Here is an 18536-nt window from a genome sequence, read left to right on the forward strand (position 1 = left end):
GGTCTAATTTTCAAGGCTCCAGTCACAGAAACTAGGGGACAAAAGAAGAAAGATTTTTTTTCCCTTCCCCTATAGAAGGCATAGGGACTTTGTGGAATATAATTAAAATATTTTCTTGGATGGATGAGTAGGAGACCACAGAAATAAGATGAATTTTGAAGGAAGGTGGTACTTCATCATGTCTATAAATAAGGCTTGGGAAGCTAGCACGATACTGAGCTCTAAAGCAGCAGGACAATTCTATATTAATGGTGCAAAACGTCCCTTGAGGAATGCTTAAGAACATTCGTGACTGGAATTTGAAACCATAAGAACCCAGGGCTGTTTCATTCCCTAGAGATTATCTGCCCATCTTTTTAAAAGGACTAACTGTGCCAACTCATCTCCATATCAGGCTGTCTCCATATCTGGGGATGTAGCTCAATGGTAGAGCATATATGCTTTGCAGGCATAAGGTCCCAGGTTCGATCCCTGGCATCTCCATGACTTTTTCCCCTCAACCTGATTTTTAGGCTCATTCATTAAATATCATAGCATCCTTACAGTGGAAGGTATGTCATCAGCACTCCACATCAGTCTAGATGACAGGTGATATCTTACTCTATTAAATGAACTCCATGAACAGCTTGTGTTGTGATAATATTTTCTTTCAGTATTAATAGCACCTTTTTATTAATTGAAAATAAAAACCTAGTTTTCCCAACAAATCTTTACTTCTCTACTGGATTTATCTAAATTACTGCTAACATCCCATTTCTTTTCATAAAACCATACAAATGGTCAGGTGGACACTTACCCGCTCTGCCATGGGCATAGCCCATTTAAAGAATGAAAACACAACAAACATACTTCTAACACTTCTTATTTTCAAAGTATTTTCACATGCGATATCCTTTTAGTATTCGCAGCAGAGTTATAGGAGGTGATGGTGCTGGGACAGCCTCACAGACTTCACAAAGTAGAAAGATGTCTTTGGTGAGTTCCACCTCTTCTGCGTTACAGATCTATTTGAGTATATGGTTGTGTACTTTCCACGGACGTCTAAGTTGTATCTCCCGTTCTCTTTGGGACAGAGTTAAGGTAACTCTCATGCTGCCCATCAACCTTCCTTCCCAGATGACACATGATGGTGTTTGATGTGAATCAAGGTACTGTTCTCCCTCTGTGTTGAGGACCCCCCAGAAGTGGCCCTGCTTGCCTTTACCTGTTTACATTTTGAATAAAACCGAGAGATCCGATGTTCAACACTTAATTTGCGAGGATAAATCTAAGACTTTCAGATCAAAGACATTTTTAATTATGTAATACAAGGTTGTACATGGATTCGTGTTTCAGAGGAATATTAAAAAACTCCCTTAACTTATTCACCATCTTTGAGAAGCTATTAAACCTGAGAAGAGAGTGAAACAGTTTCTCTAATTACTAACATATATTACACATTTTATTGCTTCATTTGAAATAGTATCTCTTCTTCGTGTGCTCTCAAGGTCAGTGTCCCCTTTCTTGGTGCACAATGATGCTTGGAAAAAGGAAGAGAAAGGTTACAGGCACCAGATCGGCCCCTGTTACCACCTGCCCAAAGCTGTGTGACAATCCCCATATTTTCTTGACAGCCTAAATGACACCCTTCTTTTTCTTAAAGCATGACTCAACTGTCAAGCTCTTGAACTAAAGTTAAATACCATTTCATTTTTTATATTCTGGAAAACGAGAGGACTGTCATAGAAGTAAAACCAGAAACTGTAAAACAAATAAACATTGCATGTTTTCTGTGCCAAAGAGGGCGAAAAAGAGAAAAACACCAACAAAACAAGTCCTATGACAGCTATGAGTACTAACAGGAATGATGATGGCAGCAACATGAGCTCCTCCATTCCTTACCACAACCTATGAGGTAGGTGCTCTCTTTAGCCCCATTATAAAACTGAGGAAACTGATCAACTGGGGTCCTGCACAATTGCTTTAGGTCATAGTCTAGCTGAGCAGTATGGCCACTACACAGACCTGAGAATCACTCTGGCCCTGACACTACAGAGACGTGTAATGTTGAGAAATGAATCTGCCTCTAAGGGTCCCCTAGATTGCACGCAGATGGTCGCAGGCTGGAGCCAAAACAGCCTGGGCTCTGGTGCTGGTTTGACTCCACACTCAGGATTCTGGTAGATGTCTGTGTGGGCATTGTAGCCCCAGTGACCTCCTGTAGTTTTAGAAAACAGCGATAATAATATTTAGCTCAGAGGCATTTGGGGGAATCTGGAAAGTTGACATATTTTACATGCCTTAATTCCTGATACACTAATTGTCAATAAATATGAGTTCCTATTTTTCCCTTGAATAAGTAAGAGAAAGATGACAGTCGAGGAGTCTTATCATTCCAAAACACAAATTCCAAGACAAACCCATTATTTGGAGAATTAAGGAATATAACTAATGAAAGGAATATATAAATACATAGAAATATAAATAATTTCAGAGTTATTGTACAATATTTTAATGAAAGTGAATGGGTAGAAGTATTCAAATTAGAGTTAGAGTATGGTAAACATGCTTTGAGCTTGAAGAAGGGAGGGAACTCATAACCTGGTAAGGTTTGGGAATTTTGAAGGACTAGGGAAACAGTGCAGGTACAGAAGACTGCAGAGCCTTTTAAGGAGGCAAAAAAGTAGGGGTGCCTGGGTGGCTCAATTGGTTAAGCATCTGACTTTTGATTTTAACTTGGTTCATGGTCTCAGAGTCGCGGGATCGAGCCTCGTGTTGGTCTTGCGAATCAACGCAGAGTCTGTTCGAGATTCTCTTTCCCTCTGCCTCCCTCTCACCCTCCTCCATTTGCTCACGTGCTTTCTCTCTCGAAATAAATAAATAAAATCTCAAAAGAGAGAGAGAGAGAGACAAAAATGTGCTCACCATCCACCATGTGGCAACATATGCAGAGGAGGCCAGACAGTACAAGAATTTGGAGATCAACAGATCCACGTTTGATAGGAGCTGATCGGAGAGTTAATTATACTGCGAAGTCAGGGGTGGGAGATAAAGCAGGAATGGAGACTTGCAGTCCAAGTTGGGGTGGCTGTAGACGTCTGGAGAATTTGCTCTTGATGCCGGTGATAAAAGTTAGACCCCATTACTTCTTGCATTTTTCATTTCCTCTTGACTTCTTGATTCTGTAATGCTCAGTTCAGAATCACTCTTCTTCCCCAGGGTTCCTTATGCCTGCCAGCCACTGTCAGGTGCCCTCCACTGAACACTCAATGTCTCATGCTTCCTTTTATCACAAACTCATTATACTTGACTGTAACTTACGGATGCTTTGCCTTGTCTAATGAGTGTGAGTGCCTCAAGAACAGAGATCATCTCTTAGTCATCTTCGTGTTTTTATAACTACATTACAGTAGTGGATTTACAGAAAAGTTGGGAAGATAGTACAGAGTCTCCATATACCTCGGCACACGGTACCCCTTACTGACATCATTTATCAGTAATGGTACCTTTGTTAAAACGAACAAAGCACTACCAATACATAATTAACTAAAGTCCATAATTTATTCAGGTTTTCTCAGATTTTATCTAATGTCCTATTTCCGTTCCATGATCCTATCCAGAGGATGTTTGTGTGTCTTCTTAGTTTTTTCTCCAGTGTGACCGGTTTTCAGACTTTCCTTGTTTTTCTTTGACAGTTTTGAAGTCAGATACAAAGCAGTACTGGTTAGGTATAGCAGAGGATGCCCTTTTATTGGAATTAGTCTGATGTTTGTCTCATAAGGAGATTGCAGTTACAGGTTTCTGGAAAGAAAAACACAGAAGTAAAATGCTATTTTTGTGACATCATCTCAAGGCTATATACTCTCAAATACTTATCATTGTTAATATTGACTTAATCACCTGGCTGAGATTTTTCAGATTTATCTACTGTAGAGTCCCCCACCCTTTCTATACTGTGTTCTGGAAGGAAATCACTATGTGCAGCCTGCACTCAATAAGTAGAAAGTCCCCCTTTCTGTAGGATGGAGAACCTATACATTATTCTGAATTATTTGGTACAAGAATTCTCTACCATTTATTAATTTATGCAGTCATTTAGTCATCAGTAAGTACTCATGCCTATTTATTTTATACTTTGGGTTATAATCCAATGTAACTTTATTTTTTTGTCAAATGGCTCCTGTTTTGGCTATTGGGAGCTCTCTCAGTTGGCCCTTGCATCCCTCCGACAGACCCCCATGAGTGTCCACTTGTGTGTGCTCAGCATTTCCCTACTTTCTGACACCGCAAGGTATTGCAGGCTCATTTTGCATATTTTCTGTCCCAGTCCTGGAATCAACCATTTCTCCCAAGAGCTCTGGGTTTTTGTTTCTTTCTTTTGCTTTTGTTTTCTTTTATTTTTGTTTCTGAGAATGGTATTAGAAGCCACAATTTAGGAGCTCAGAGTGCTGATTAACCACTGGGGCTTCAGTTTTTTGAGATTATCTCACCTGCCTAAGCAAGAAAATATATGCAAATGTATAGTTATGCATGAAAATCTACAAATACTTCTAGGTGTAACCAACTGTATCATATTGAGTCAAACATGAGTTCCTACTGATGTCTCCATCTCTAATGCATTACCATGTGGATGATTCTAGCCTCCTCAATTTGCTTATCTGTAATGTCCCACCTTAACATTGAGGAATCTATCTACTGACATGTTCAGCTGCTTATACATGTACCAGAGTTGTGACAGCAGCATCAGAATTGTTAACCTGTATACCACACTGAAAAACAACTTTATCAACTAGAAGGCAGTGTTTAGTTGCATTCATTTTGGTTTCAGTCATACAGATTCCACCCATTTCCAGTTACTTAGATGAGCACCTTCCCCCAGCCACTTGTGTGAGGTTGTTTCGAACATTTGTAACAGATAGAATCTCTTGTCACAGTGTCAAGTTCCTTCTTGGGATGACCTAACTTCCTGAGGATTTTCTAATTTGCATACCTTTTGTCGTGATGTTCTGTAGGTTTGGACAAATGAACTACATCATGTATCTACTATTACGGTATTGTACAGACTAGTATACATTCCCTAAATCTGGGGCACCTGGGTAGCTCAGTCGGTTGTGTCTGCCTTCCGCTCAGGTCATGATGCCAGGCACCTAGGATCTAATACGGTATATTTGTGTACAGATGGAGTGTATTTTCATCATCAGTGGTTATCCTGAAACACGAGGCACCAGGAGGCACTTGAGGTTTTGTTATTATTACTTTAAGTTCTTTGATTTGCTTTGATTGTTGTTAGAGCAGATGCACAGTACTGGAGTCCCTGAGCATCTGTGATTTATGGGCATGGATTAAAGAGCCTCTCAGTCTCCCAGAAAAACATGCGAATACATGTGCACACATATAGACGTGAATGGGACCTACATCTTTATTTTAAAGTTATTTCCTCTAATATCCATATTTATGTTGAAATCACACTCAAGCTATATTTGCTAGCTGTGGTAAGAACTTTAATGTCTTATACTAACTATCAAAAATCTATTGTTGAATTAAGAATTGCTAGTATTACAGAAGAATTATCAGCTGCTTGTGGTGATTTTGATCTCTCGTTGTTTTAACATTGATGCAAAAAACTTGAATATATTCCATAAATGCTGAAATATACTTATAGAGATACATGTATCTTGAATAATGACATGGAGAAGTCACTAATAAGCACCTTTAGTAAATTGCAAATTATTGTCTATTGCAATGTCCAGAAATGTAAGTTTCAGAGAGAGTGGCATTTCTCCCGGAAATTGGATCCTTGGAAGGGTGAGTCAGCCGAGTCCAAACTTTGATCTCAGCACTGCAGAGAGCGTCAGGGATAGCAATCACAGGCAAGGAAGTGGGTCAGATTGCCCCTCTGAGAACAGGATTTTTCCACTAACTTCTTGGTGGATGAAAAAAGTATTCTGTGCCAACCTGCCCATCCTAACCTCCCTTTAAACCCTCTCTTCATTTATAGAAACACAAAAATCTGTTCCCTAATGAACAATGTATCTCTCTATCAGTAAGTCCAAGGGTCATGCATGCTAATGCTCAGATTCAGAGCTATTTGCAGAGGAGGCTGTTGGACACATGCAGGGACTTGATCACACCCAGGGCTCTGTACACCTTCCCAGAGCTCCCAGGCTGCCACTAGTGCAATTATGGCTTCCTCCATGGGCTCTCATTTTTAGCCCTTCCTGGGCACAGTGCCTCCCAAATTTGCCTGCTTTCTCTAGTCCTTGTATAAAACTCCCTTATTCTGTAACTTGTAGTGACTTTTCTTCCTGACCACATTTAGACTAATGTCCTGAGATAAACACGTTTCTTGGAAGGAGTTGAGGATTTATTTACACATTTGTAGACTGTTACATTTGTATATGTATTTACCTAAAAGCAGAAAAAAGCAAAACTGTGGTTACATGTTATGGGTTATTTTTCATAAAATTTGTATGCTTTGGTGAAAACAACTTTAAAATGCCATAGATTTTACTATGTTTTCTATTACTGTAAACACTTTACATGTAAAGAAAAACAGGAAGCACAATTAAATATTCTTACCTGATGCAAAGTAAACACCCAAGAAGATTGTGTTTGTGGTCATTACAAAGTACATAAAGCCATATGAGGTATCAAAATATATATTTCTAAAAGCTCACAAGTTGTAGCCAATTGAATAAATGTATTGCAAATTGCTTGTAAGGTAGAAAGTTTCACAAATCATTTTTCACTTTCATTCAGACATGGGTCTGGAACAAAGTTACTAACTGTGATTAATGCTGGTTTTATCTTGAAATTTCCTTCATCTACACAACCAATGCTCAAAATCAAGATATTAAAATATGTGTTTTTATTGCTCAATTTGCATATTCAAGAAACAGTAGTTGAGGTTGCTACATGGATTTCTACTTAGTAAATCTTGTGAGCTAAGGCAGAAATGGAAAATAGCAGTGCAATCTACCAAGAAAAAGATTTAATTTTCAGCTATCAAAGTTGCAATGAAGTCTGTAATGTGGGGCTTATACTGAACATGTCCTTCATGTGTTATTTTGCTATTGCGTGGTTTCTGTCCTTTCTGAGACTGCCATGCATAATGAGGTCAAGCAGAGTTCCTCATTCTTGCTATTGTCACTCACAGCCCACTTGATAAACAGTACTGGACAGGATGGAAGGTGGAAAAAATGCTTTTTCCAAAATTTGTGGACGCCTTATGCATTGTTATCTATTTCAAAAGAAATAGATCACAGAAATGTGCTTTTCCTTTACACATGTGTCAAACTGGGAATGAGAGGCCACATTTCAATGGAAAGGTCTTCTCTACTACTTTACTTTCCTATGACACCTCTCTTGGGGTGGCCCTCAATACAGATGGAGTAAAATGCATTAAACTCTGTGATGCCCCTGTGTTGAAAGATTACATTACTGCTTCATTAGGGATAATATTCTGGACCATGGAACTGGGAGTACAGCGAATATAGAAATGTCCAACTGGGGCACCTGGGTGACTCAGTTGGTTAAGTGTCCGTCTTTATCTCAGGTCATGATCCCAGGGTCTTAGGATCAAGCCCTTTATTGGCCTCCCTGCTCAGCAGGGAGCCTGTTACTCGCTCTCTTACCACCCCTGCTTGTGTTCACTCTCTCTGTCAAATAAATAAAATCTTGAAAGAAAGAAAGAAAAAAGAAAGAAACGTCCAGCTGTAAGATGCCATTAGGCAGGACATTAAGTCTCGAAGATTCTTTGTTTGTCTATGAAGCAAGAACTAAAAAGGAGTATATGAAATGGACCTCTCTATTAATTATACATGTTTAAACTTGCTTCTGTGTGGTATTAATTTTAACTCTCTTGAGACAGCAGTTCTATTATAATCATGTTTCTGATAGCTCCAAGTCTTCTTTAGGGATAGGGACATTCAGTTAGCATTCCAAAATTACAGATTCTTCTATTTACTGGTATTGAAACTGGGATGTAACTTTTTTAGCATAATATTTGCATTTTTGAGCACTTTAGTTTTTAAGATTTATGTTAGAAACAAATTGATCCTTCAGTAGTGATGACAGATCTTTAAGTAAACTGTCACATGGGAAAACTAAATATAAATATGTGCCTTCTCCATATATTATTACTCAATTCCCAGAGCAAATAAGAAGGTTGAGACAACTTTATATCTCTCACTTAAGTAAATAGATTTACATGATTGAGATAATCATTGTTTTCCTTCCCTTGAAATAAAAATAGTAGGCAGCAAAGTACTTAAAACCCAAAGAGATTAGAATATTTCCCTTTTTTATTTAATTTTTTTAGAGATTTATTTATTTATTTGAGAGAGAGCGCCCACACTGATGAGTGGGTGGGGGAGGGGCAGAGGGAGAGAGTGGGAGAATCCTCAAGCAGACCCTGGGCTAAGGTAGACCCTGAGTCAGGGCTCCATCTCATAACCCTGAGATCATCATTTGAGCTGAAACCAAGAGACGAACACTCAAGCAACTGAGCCACCAAGGCACCCTGAATATTTTGCATTTCTCTTTTTAAAAATCTTACTTTTTTAAAGTAAGTGGAGCAAAGTGGAGCAAAAAGTAATGGGTCCAGGATAATATGAATAACAAGTACAGAGAATATAAAAACTCTTCTTGTCCTCAGGCATTTTGCTAGGAAGTAAATATCAATGATTGTCATGTCTCTAAGAGAAAATTCAGGGCATGTTCTTTTAAATTTATCAATCATGTCATTGCTTTTCATTTTATACTCTTGCAATATCTTAATAAAATATTGCCTTATTATTGAGGGTAACAACTGCTAACACTGAAGCATCACTAGTAATTTTTTCCTTAGATATCTTCCATATACCTGTGAACTTAAGTGGAGAAACAAAGCAATTAAATTGTCACAGATTTTTAATGGATTACCAATATGGTTGCTTTCTTTGGAGTTGAGTGGGTTGTGATGGGCATCACATATATCCCAATTTCTCAGAAGTATTATTTATGTGCACAGAAATCTGTAAGAAAAATGACTAACTTTTGAAAAAGAATAATTTTAGATATAGTTACAATTTTATACCCTACAAATTTATAAATCACATCGTGCACACTAATATGCAGATACAGATATTAAAGCATTGCTATATGCGGTATCTCTCTTCTGAGTCTTTATATTTTCATAATGTTTCAAGGTCTAGGATAGATTTCACTTTTTCTATCTATGAAAATGATAATCAGTAAATTTACTGAACAACATAATATAGTGTTCAAGTGCATGAACTCTAGAGCCAGAATCTCAGTCCCTCCACTAATAGATGTGACTATAAGCTACTCACCTTTTGCATATCTCCATTTTCTCGATTATAAAAAGATGGAATGACAATATGGATATGGAGCTGTTGTGAGGATTCAGTAAGTTAATACATGTAAACCATTTTGAAGAGGGACACATAGTGTTTTATAATTACCAATTACTGCTCTTTTGTTTGATTTTATCAAAACCCTATTAGTAATGCTACCTTTTTCACTTTTTGAGATTAAAACCTGAAATTAACCCACTTTAATTTACTTGCCCAAGGTCACATACCTTGAAAGAATTGTAGCCTGGATTATAACAGAGATTATATGATCAAAGTCCACGGGTTTTATTTCTATGCTATAATTTCTCAATCCATATGCATTTTTCCTGATCTCTCCATTTTTTATTATCCTTGGATTATGTCTGATGTAGTTATGGGACAGTTCTGAATTTACCTATGAGCTACTTTATAGATACTCTTCTCCATATGTTTTATTTTATTTATCCAGAAAGGTTAGAATCTCATCAAAGGAAGTGTTGTGCCTTAACACAGCTCTTTCAGAGTCTGTACTATTGTCCTTAAGTAGTATTTGCTTAATACACAAGATTTTATTGGAACAATGCTGGAAAGATATGTTTTAAAATATGCAAATTTAATTACAAATTTCTGTAGACTTTTTTGAAATGTTGGCAAATATATTCAGCATAATTATGTTTTCCTCCATCAACCACCATTGTATGCTTCCTGAAATTTTTGCTGCATAGATTAAAGGTTGACGAGAAGAATGTTGCACAGCTGTAACAAGAGGGAAAAGTACATTATTTGGGAAGAAAAAAAAGAGGATATTGATAATTCTACCTGGCCAAAAGGCATGTGTAATAATTTAACTGCACAGCACAAATGGCATTCAAAATCTGTGTTCTCTTTAGTTGCCAAGTCTAAGCTTGCTTCATAAAATTAGAGTTACTTGGAGTGATTCTGAATTATAAAATGGTAGTCTACAAAGAACATCTGTGCTCCAACCTCTAGTATAATAAATGTGGGATGTATTTATTCAGGGTAATCCAGAATAAAATATGCTTCCTTGAATTAGCTTGCTATTGACTGCACATGAAGGGATAGAGAGCTGAATACCTTGTCTTGGGCAGCTGAATACTTATTATATCATATTTTGCATTATAGAGGCAATAAAGCAAAGACCACAGTGAGACTAAGAGTCAGGTGTAAAAGCCCTAGTAGCGGTAACCTATTACTTGACCTGTTTCCTGAACTTTGGGTAGGTATCTCTGTTTAGCAGCAGTTAAGCAGTTATAAAGGACTGTCATGAGTACCAGGGTATACTTACTTAGAGTAAGAGAAAATGAAAAAAAGAATTTGAACACAGATATTCCTAACAGCATGTGCTAAATCTTCTTTATGAGCAACATTTTAATAAGGCCATGAAGAAATGTAATTGAGATAAAATATGATCATTAACGCACATGGTTGTGCTGTATTAATTTATGTACATATATCAAACATGACCTGTTTCCCAAAGCTCCCTTTTGAAGCTAAATTAGATGCTAAAGTTTTAAGCAAACAATGTCATTTATGTTTCAGCTTGAAAATAAAGGACATTTTCAAAAGGTCTGATCTGAATTACAGTAGGTGTTTACTCACTACGATATGTAAAGCTCTTAACTGATAACGCACTTTTTCTTCATCAACAATAAAGTTCAGTGTTATAGAAATAAGAATATTTGTGATACTGGACTATGAAAGAAACAGTAAATCTCACTAAACAAAACTTAAAACACAAAATTCTAATGTGCTAATAGTGCTAAATTAGCACTGTTTTATCAGCTAGTAAAATGTCTAAAATGGACTCTAGTAGCTAAGCACGATCCATAGGGACACATGCTCATTTCTTATTTAAATGTTGGCACTTCTTCTTGAAATGATGATCATTTATTACACAATCATCTTCTAATGGCTATTCCATGGCATAGCCACTGCAGACAGACCGTGATATATACTTTTCTTCTCGCAATTTTGAGGATATTTATTTAAAATAATTTAGTGACTGGATCAAGTTTGAATTTAAAAACTTAAGTAAATATGAATTGCAAGGAACAGACTCTTAACTATAGATAACCAGAGGGGGGTCAGGGGATGGGTGAAATAGATTAAGGGAATTAAGAGCCCACTTATCACGATGAGCATGAATGTATAGAATCATTAAATCACTATATCATACATCTGAAACTAATAAAACACTGTATGTTAACTGCACTGGAATTAAATTAAAACCCTAATAAAAATGAATTGCAATGTCATTGAAAATTATTCATGCATTTATTAGTGTCTGGAATATTTACAAAAAAAAGAGGTTAAGGTGGCACATGACAACCATGAATTAGTAAGACAGAAATGTTATATGGAGCAACAATAAATAAGGGAGAAGCTTTGCAAGAATTCTGTGTCTTGAAAGGCACGAGATTAATATGGTATTTGGCCTACAGGTTGGAAAAATATCCAACTCAATGCTAGCCTTTCTTAAATGAAAATTTTTACGTCAAGTTTGCATCACATATGAGCTCTACTATGCTCACCTAGCATTCAATAACTGTTTTTTATGTTCTTTACATACAGATTATCAAGTCTTTCCTCTTCAAGATGTGTACTGTGCATCACTGCCCTTCCCTTACAACATGAGGAAAATGGCCTTGCCTCACAGCATGAGATCTATACCGCTGCCTGCTTGATGTCTGAACCAACCCAGCTGGCCAAGTTCTCACCATCTTCCCTTTACCCTTTCTAAAAGGTACCTCCATCTCACACCTTAACTGAAACCTCTTTTTCCCCATAGATAATAAATTCCCTCCACCTCTCCAAAATCTCATTATTGCACCTTCCATATTCCTAAGGATCACTGTCCTTTTCTGTGTACATTTTTGATTCCATGTAATGATTTTTCTACCATATGAAAAGGTGTAGTGATCCTTACAACTTGGTATGAATTACTTTTCTGTTGCTACCGTAACCAATTGTCATAGGTTTATCAGCTCAAAACAACACCCACTTATTGTTTCATAATTCTGTGGGACAGAAGTATCAGCAGTCTGGTGAGCTCAATGGGGTATTCCGCTGAACATTTCATAAAGCCAAACTCAGGTGTCTGTCAGTCTGTGCTCTTCCTGCCAGGGTCTAGGGAGAATCTGTTTCCAGCATAGTTCAGCCAGTTGGTAGAATCCAGTTCCTTGTTGATATAGCTATAAGGTCCTCATTTATTTGCTGGCTATCAGCTGGGATGGCTGACCTCTCATCTTAAAGGCTGCCTACATTCCTTGACGTATAGTACCCTCCCTCATCAAAGCCAGCAATGGTATGTCAACTCTCAGACTTCACTTTCTGTTTTTAAGAGCTCATGGGTTTACTTGGACCCACCTGGAAAATCCTTAAACTCTTCTGATTAGTAACCCTAACCACATATGCACAGTTCCTTTTGCCATATAAGGTAAAATATTAATCATTTCAGGGATGGAGTATGGAATTGCCATACACCTGGGCTATCTATTAACTTTTTCACCATTTTCTCATTAGTTAAAGATTTTGGCACACATTTCACACTTAACCTTTATCATCCCTAGTCTAGGTGATCTCAAGCCCCAGGATGATGTCATAGCCACAGTCTTTTGGCTCCTCATCTTCACTAAGCATCTCAGTCTGTAGGTGATCCATAACAATTCTATACTCATCAATTCTTATAAAAAAATGCTTAGGGTTCTTTTCTGGACTTAAAATTTTACATTTCATGTCTCACTCCCTTACCTTGCAAACTCCAGTGCCTTGAACCTTCTGCTTTCAGTTGAAATCACCCCTTTCATGTTGGAGATTTCCTTATGTCAACTATTCTTCTACCCATACCATAACCCTTTTGCTCATTGTTCTTCAATATACTCTTTGCTCTGAGACTAAAACCTACTTGAATCCAGTTTCCTTGAATCCAGAATCTATGCCTTCTTCATGACTATGCTCAGGTTTCTCAGTTTTATTTTAAAAGTATATATACAATACAGGTTGATGCCAATAATGAGAAGGAAAGAACACCAGACTTCAGCTGGGTCCTCAGTATCACCAGCAATCCTCCTACATCTCCTAGTGAACTTTCTCTTCTGTTATTCAATATGATGTTTTAAATGTTCTCTCTTATCTTCAAATCTCCAACTCCACAACTGTCTCTTTCACATGAGAAAATTATAGACAAATACCTAACATACATAGATACAAAAATCCTCAGCAAAATATTAGCAAAACAAATGCAACAATGTGTAAAGGCAGATACATGTGACAACCAAGTGGGATTTATCCCCAGGTTCAACATTCAAAAGTCAATTAATGTAATCCATCAACAGCCTAAAAAAAGGTTCACACGATCATATTAATAGATACAGAAAAAACATTTGACAAAATCCAACAGCCATTCATAATAAAAATTCTCAGTAAACTAGGAACAGAGGGAAACATACTCAACTTGATAAAGAATATTTACAAAAAACCTGGAGCTAATGTCATACTTAATGGTGAGAAACTCACATCTTCTCCGCTAAGATAAAGAATGAGGCAAGTATATCTCTTCCTCATTACTCCTTACTAACATTGTATTGGACAAAAAAAGGAAATGAAAGGTGTATAGAATGGGAAAGGAGAAATAAAACTTTGTTTGCAGATGACATGATAGTTTATATGGGAAATCTGAAAGAATAAAGAAAAAAATTCTGGAATGTGCTAATGATTATAGGAAGGTTTCAGGATATAAGATTATTAGACAATGGTTAATTGTTTTCCTACATATTAACAATGGACAAATGGAATTTGAAGTTAAAAATACAATACCATTTATATTAGTACCTCCAAATATGAAACATTTAAGTAAAAATCTAACAAAATATGCATATGATCTATATGAAGAAAAGCATAAAACTAGGATGAATAAAATAGAAAAATAATTAAATAAATGGGATATATCTTATGCTCATGGATAAGAAAAGCAACAATACCAAGACGTCAGGTCTTTTCAACTTAATCTGAAGATTCAGTGCAATCCCAATCAAAATTCCAATGAATTATTTTGTGGATGTTGGCACGCTGATTCATAGGGGGAAGCAAAAGACCCAGAGTCACTAACATGATATTGAAGGAGAACAAAGTTGAATGGATAAATAAACTCTGGTATATCCAGACAATTGAACATTATTGATTACTAAAAGGAAATGAGTTACCAAGCCATGAAAAGACCTGGAGAACCTGAAACACATATTATGAAGTGATGAAAGAAGCCAATCTGAAAAGGCTGTATTCTGTGATTCCAACTATATAACAATCTGGAAAGGACACAATTATGGCTAAGGAAGAAGATTAGTGGTTTTCAGGGACTGACTAGTGGGAAGGGGGGGAGATAAAGAGTTGGAGCACAGAAGATTTTTAAGACAGTGAACATACTCTGTATGTTACTATAATGGTGGGTACCTGTCCATTTCTGTTTGTCTGTGGCAAGAGTGAACCCAAGGGAAACTATTGACTTTGGGTGATTAAGATGTGTCAAGGTAGGCTCATCAATTGTAACAAATGTACCACTTTGGTAAGGGATGTTAAGAATGGGGGATGTTGTACAGTTTTGCGGGGCTGAAGGGTATATTGGGAATCTTTGTACCTTTCTCTTAATTTCACTGTGAACCTAAAGCTTCTGTTAAAAAATTAGGTTTTTATTAAGGGAACAGAATGTCTAGGTCATCTGTAGACAGGACTATAATCACAAGTGATACCCAAAGTTTTGTTTTGTTGGCTTGCTTTACTGATATTAATTTAAAAATATAAGATGTCTTTATGAATTTAAAATTAAACCAAACATACAAAATGAAAAATAAGTTTAGAAGATTATGTTATTAAAACCAAATGGGATAAGAAGAAAAAAATCTTGACCAAGGTATCAGAAAATAGAAAACCTAAAACCAAAATGCAAAATCTCTCTAGAGAGGTAATTAAAGACCTTCAGCTCAGGGTGGCCATGGATATCCAGCAAATCTCTTGATCATTTATTTTCGAGGTCCTGGGCTGATGGGATAAATAATTTTCATAGCTGGATAATAGTAGCTGGAAAGAAAGCATGATAGGGGATTTGAAATTGCCTGCATGCTGTACATAATCCTGTCTTCTTGAGTTACAACCACATCATTGAAAAAGAAGGAGTATAAATCTGAATGTCTTTCACCAATGTTGAGTAAGAGAATAACGACTTATTAGCTAAATATTTCTATCTCATCCCCCCTTTTGTAAAATGTTTGAGGAATGAGCATGTGTTTCAGAATTCTCACTTAAGAACTGTTAACTCACAGGGTTTTAGTTAAAATTACATTTGGATCCATCTGGCATTGCAGAGGTAAAAGATATTCTCTTTAGTCGAAAGGGAAAACACATTGATCATATGCTTTTATCATGCTGGAAAGCTGAATGTTTTCCATTTTTTATTAAGTAGGAACATAATGAACAGCACAATCAGAGCACAGCTTATGGTTGCGAACCACAGGACTTGGCAAGCACAACCTCTCATGGATTTTGGAGCACTTACACTCCCACTACCCGCTTGGATAAATGTACATGGAAAACCATCTAACTTTCCAATTGGTGCACCAAATACCCATGAAATGATATCCCAAGGGTGGTTGTGCCTTAAGGCCCATATGCTCTAGCATCTGTCTTATTTAACTCCTCTTCCAACCTCCAGGGTAAACAGAGCAACTTGTTACTGGGGTCACATGAGAAAGTTTGACAAAAGTCAAACTTTTTCTCCACCCTTGTGTTTCACATAATGAGAGAGACAAAACAGATAATAGAATAAAAGGAAATGTCTAAAGAGAATGTTACCATCCTTACCCTGGTGTTACTAAATGGCAAAGGAGAAGGGGTTATTCTCTTTTGAAAAATAATGGTCTACTTTGCAGGTGAAATGTTTTCATCAACTAATGGTCTTATAAGAAACCAGTATGGCTCTAATTTGGTGTTTTAAGTTAATAAGTGGGAAGATATTTTATTTGATTAAGTCAGAGAATGGGGAAGGGAGAATGTCTGTTGGAGGTATCAAGAAGATACACATTTGTTCTTTCTAATAAGTGTTTTCATGACCAAATGAGTCACAACAATTTTATTCCCTAGTTTTTCCGGAGTGAAGTTTATGTCCCTCCTCCCAGTCTTAAGACAGCACTAACATCAGATTTTATTAACAGTCCTCCATGATAAGCCAGTTTATGATGGGTTTTTGTTTCATTAACATATAGCACAGACAGTTTGGAGTATGGTCCATGGACTCATGGCACATAGCCTTCTCAGAGCACATGACTTGAAATATACAAGGGAATAAGAATTAATGGGCTCAAAACAGTGGCTCTGACACGGATGACAGACAGAACAGTGATCTTAAGCGTATCTACAACAGTTGTGGGAACGTATCTACCAGATGCTATAGCTCTGGTAGCCAGATGCTTCCAGTTCTCTACATCCTATTGCTAGGCATCAAACGTTTATTTTTACTGCTGCTTTTGGCACTTTCCTCCTGTCTTCTGCACTGCTCTTTCCTACCCAATTTATGTGACACTATGTTCCCCAGTCCCCTTTGTACCTTTCTGATGCTCCTTTTGTCTCTTTTTCTTTATCCTCTTTTTCCTCCCAGTCTCCTCCCACATTCATGTTCAGGGTGGATGCTGGCCTCACTTTTAGAACTTTAGATTCTTTCATCCAATTCACAGCTGCACCTCTGCCTGCCTGAAGCACTCAATGTCTGAAAGGGAACTCCCTCTTTGTATCTGTCCTTCCCCATTCAACGTAAATGGTCTTTCTTAGGACGCATGGTGGCCCCTTCATCAAGTCAGTCATTCAAATGGAAAACCAGGACATCATTGTAGATGCTTCTCTTCACTTGCCTGCCTTGAACTGATCCTTACAAAGTTCTGTTGTGTCTGCCTTCTCCCTGTTTCTGAGCTCCTTTTCCTACACTCCAACTTCACTGTTCTATACTAAGATTGATTCTTCTTCTATTAGGCTTCTCAATCTGATACCCCTGCCCTCAATACCATATATCCATAATCATTGACTTTTAGGTCATTTTTGTTAAATACAAATTTACTTACACAGTCAGTCTTTTTGAAACCTTTATTATAATATCCCATTGCTTTTGAGTTCAGTTTCGGTGTTCTCAGTGTGATCTGTAGGAGGCCATTATAATCTGCCCCTATCCAGTGGTAATCATTATCTATTGTTGCATAAAAATATTACACCAATGTTAAATAGCTTAAACCAATGGCTATGTACCTTCCCAGAGTTTCTGTGGTGAAAATCCAGGGCACAGCTAAGCTGGTGCCTCTGGCTCAGAGTCTTTCATCTAGCTGCATTCAACGTGTCCACCACCCTGTAGTCATCTTCAAGTTTAACTGGGTTTTGGTTTTTAGCAGAGCCTGAAGCCTCACCAACTGCAGCCTAGATACTATTAGATTCTTGCCACTTGGGCTTCATTAAGGCTAATCACAAAACGGCAGCTTCCCCCCCACCCCTGGAAGTTAAGACTGTACAGGAGCATGAGAAAAGGCAGACAAGATGGCAGTCACCGTATCTTTGTGCTGTAATTTCAAGACTGACATCCCCCCCCTTTTTTTTAAAGAATGACATCCTATCACTTTTGTTGTGTTCTCCTTATTAGAAGAGAGCCATTTGTCCCACCACAATGGATAAAAGGCATGAATGTGAGTGGGGGGGCAGTGGTCGGGAGTCATCTTAGAGGCTGTCTTTCACATTCAGAGCCCGGCATAATCTCTTGTTACTTCTTCTATTCTCCGGGTTTTGTGTTTAAATATTTAAACATATTGTGTTGTTTTTCTTGAATCTGCTTTCTTGAATATGTGTACGTTGTTGCTTTGTCTGAAACACTTCTTTCCTTAGACGGATTGGACAACTTATACGAACACTTCAAATTCAGCTTCAGGTTTGAACTCCTCTATAAGACCTTCCTTGAACTCTTGTTGAGTGTCTTCTGTTCCTTTTGTGGTCCTCTGTTATTGAGGGCATTATACTATCTTTATTAGTTTATGAAGTTTCCATTAGACTGTGAGGTCCTTGAGAGTATGAGCCCTGTTATATTCAATGCTCCTTGAATAAGTATCAATGAATTATAAAGTGAACTGAATGGTTTTTAATTTACCATATTAACTGCAGTATCATTTTCCTGATTTATTA

The 18536-nt window shown here is 37.3% G+C and overlaps 1 non-coding gene across 1 annotated transcript; it reads left to right on the forward strand.

Annotated features, from left to right (window-relative positions):
* The first annotated feature begins 409 nt into the window (after positions 1-409).
* On the forward strand, positions 410-483 carry TRNAA-UGC. The gene has a single exon. It is a non-coding gene; the product is annotated as a tRNA-Ala (tRNA).
* Positions 484-18536: the final 18053 nt, after the last annotated feature.

This window comes from Lontra canadensis, unplaced genomic scaffold, assembly GCF_010015895.1.
Source record: "Lontra canadensis isolate GAN:19392208 unplaced genomic scaffold, GSC_riverotter_1.0 scaffold44, whole genome shotgun sequence".
Lineage (NCBI taxonomy): Eukaryota > Metazoa > Chordata > Mammalia > Carnivora > Mustelidae > Lontra > Lontra canadensis.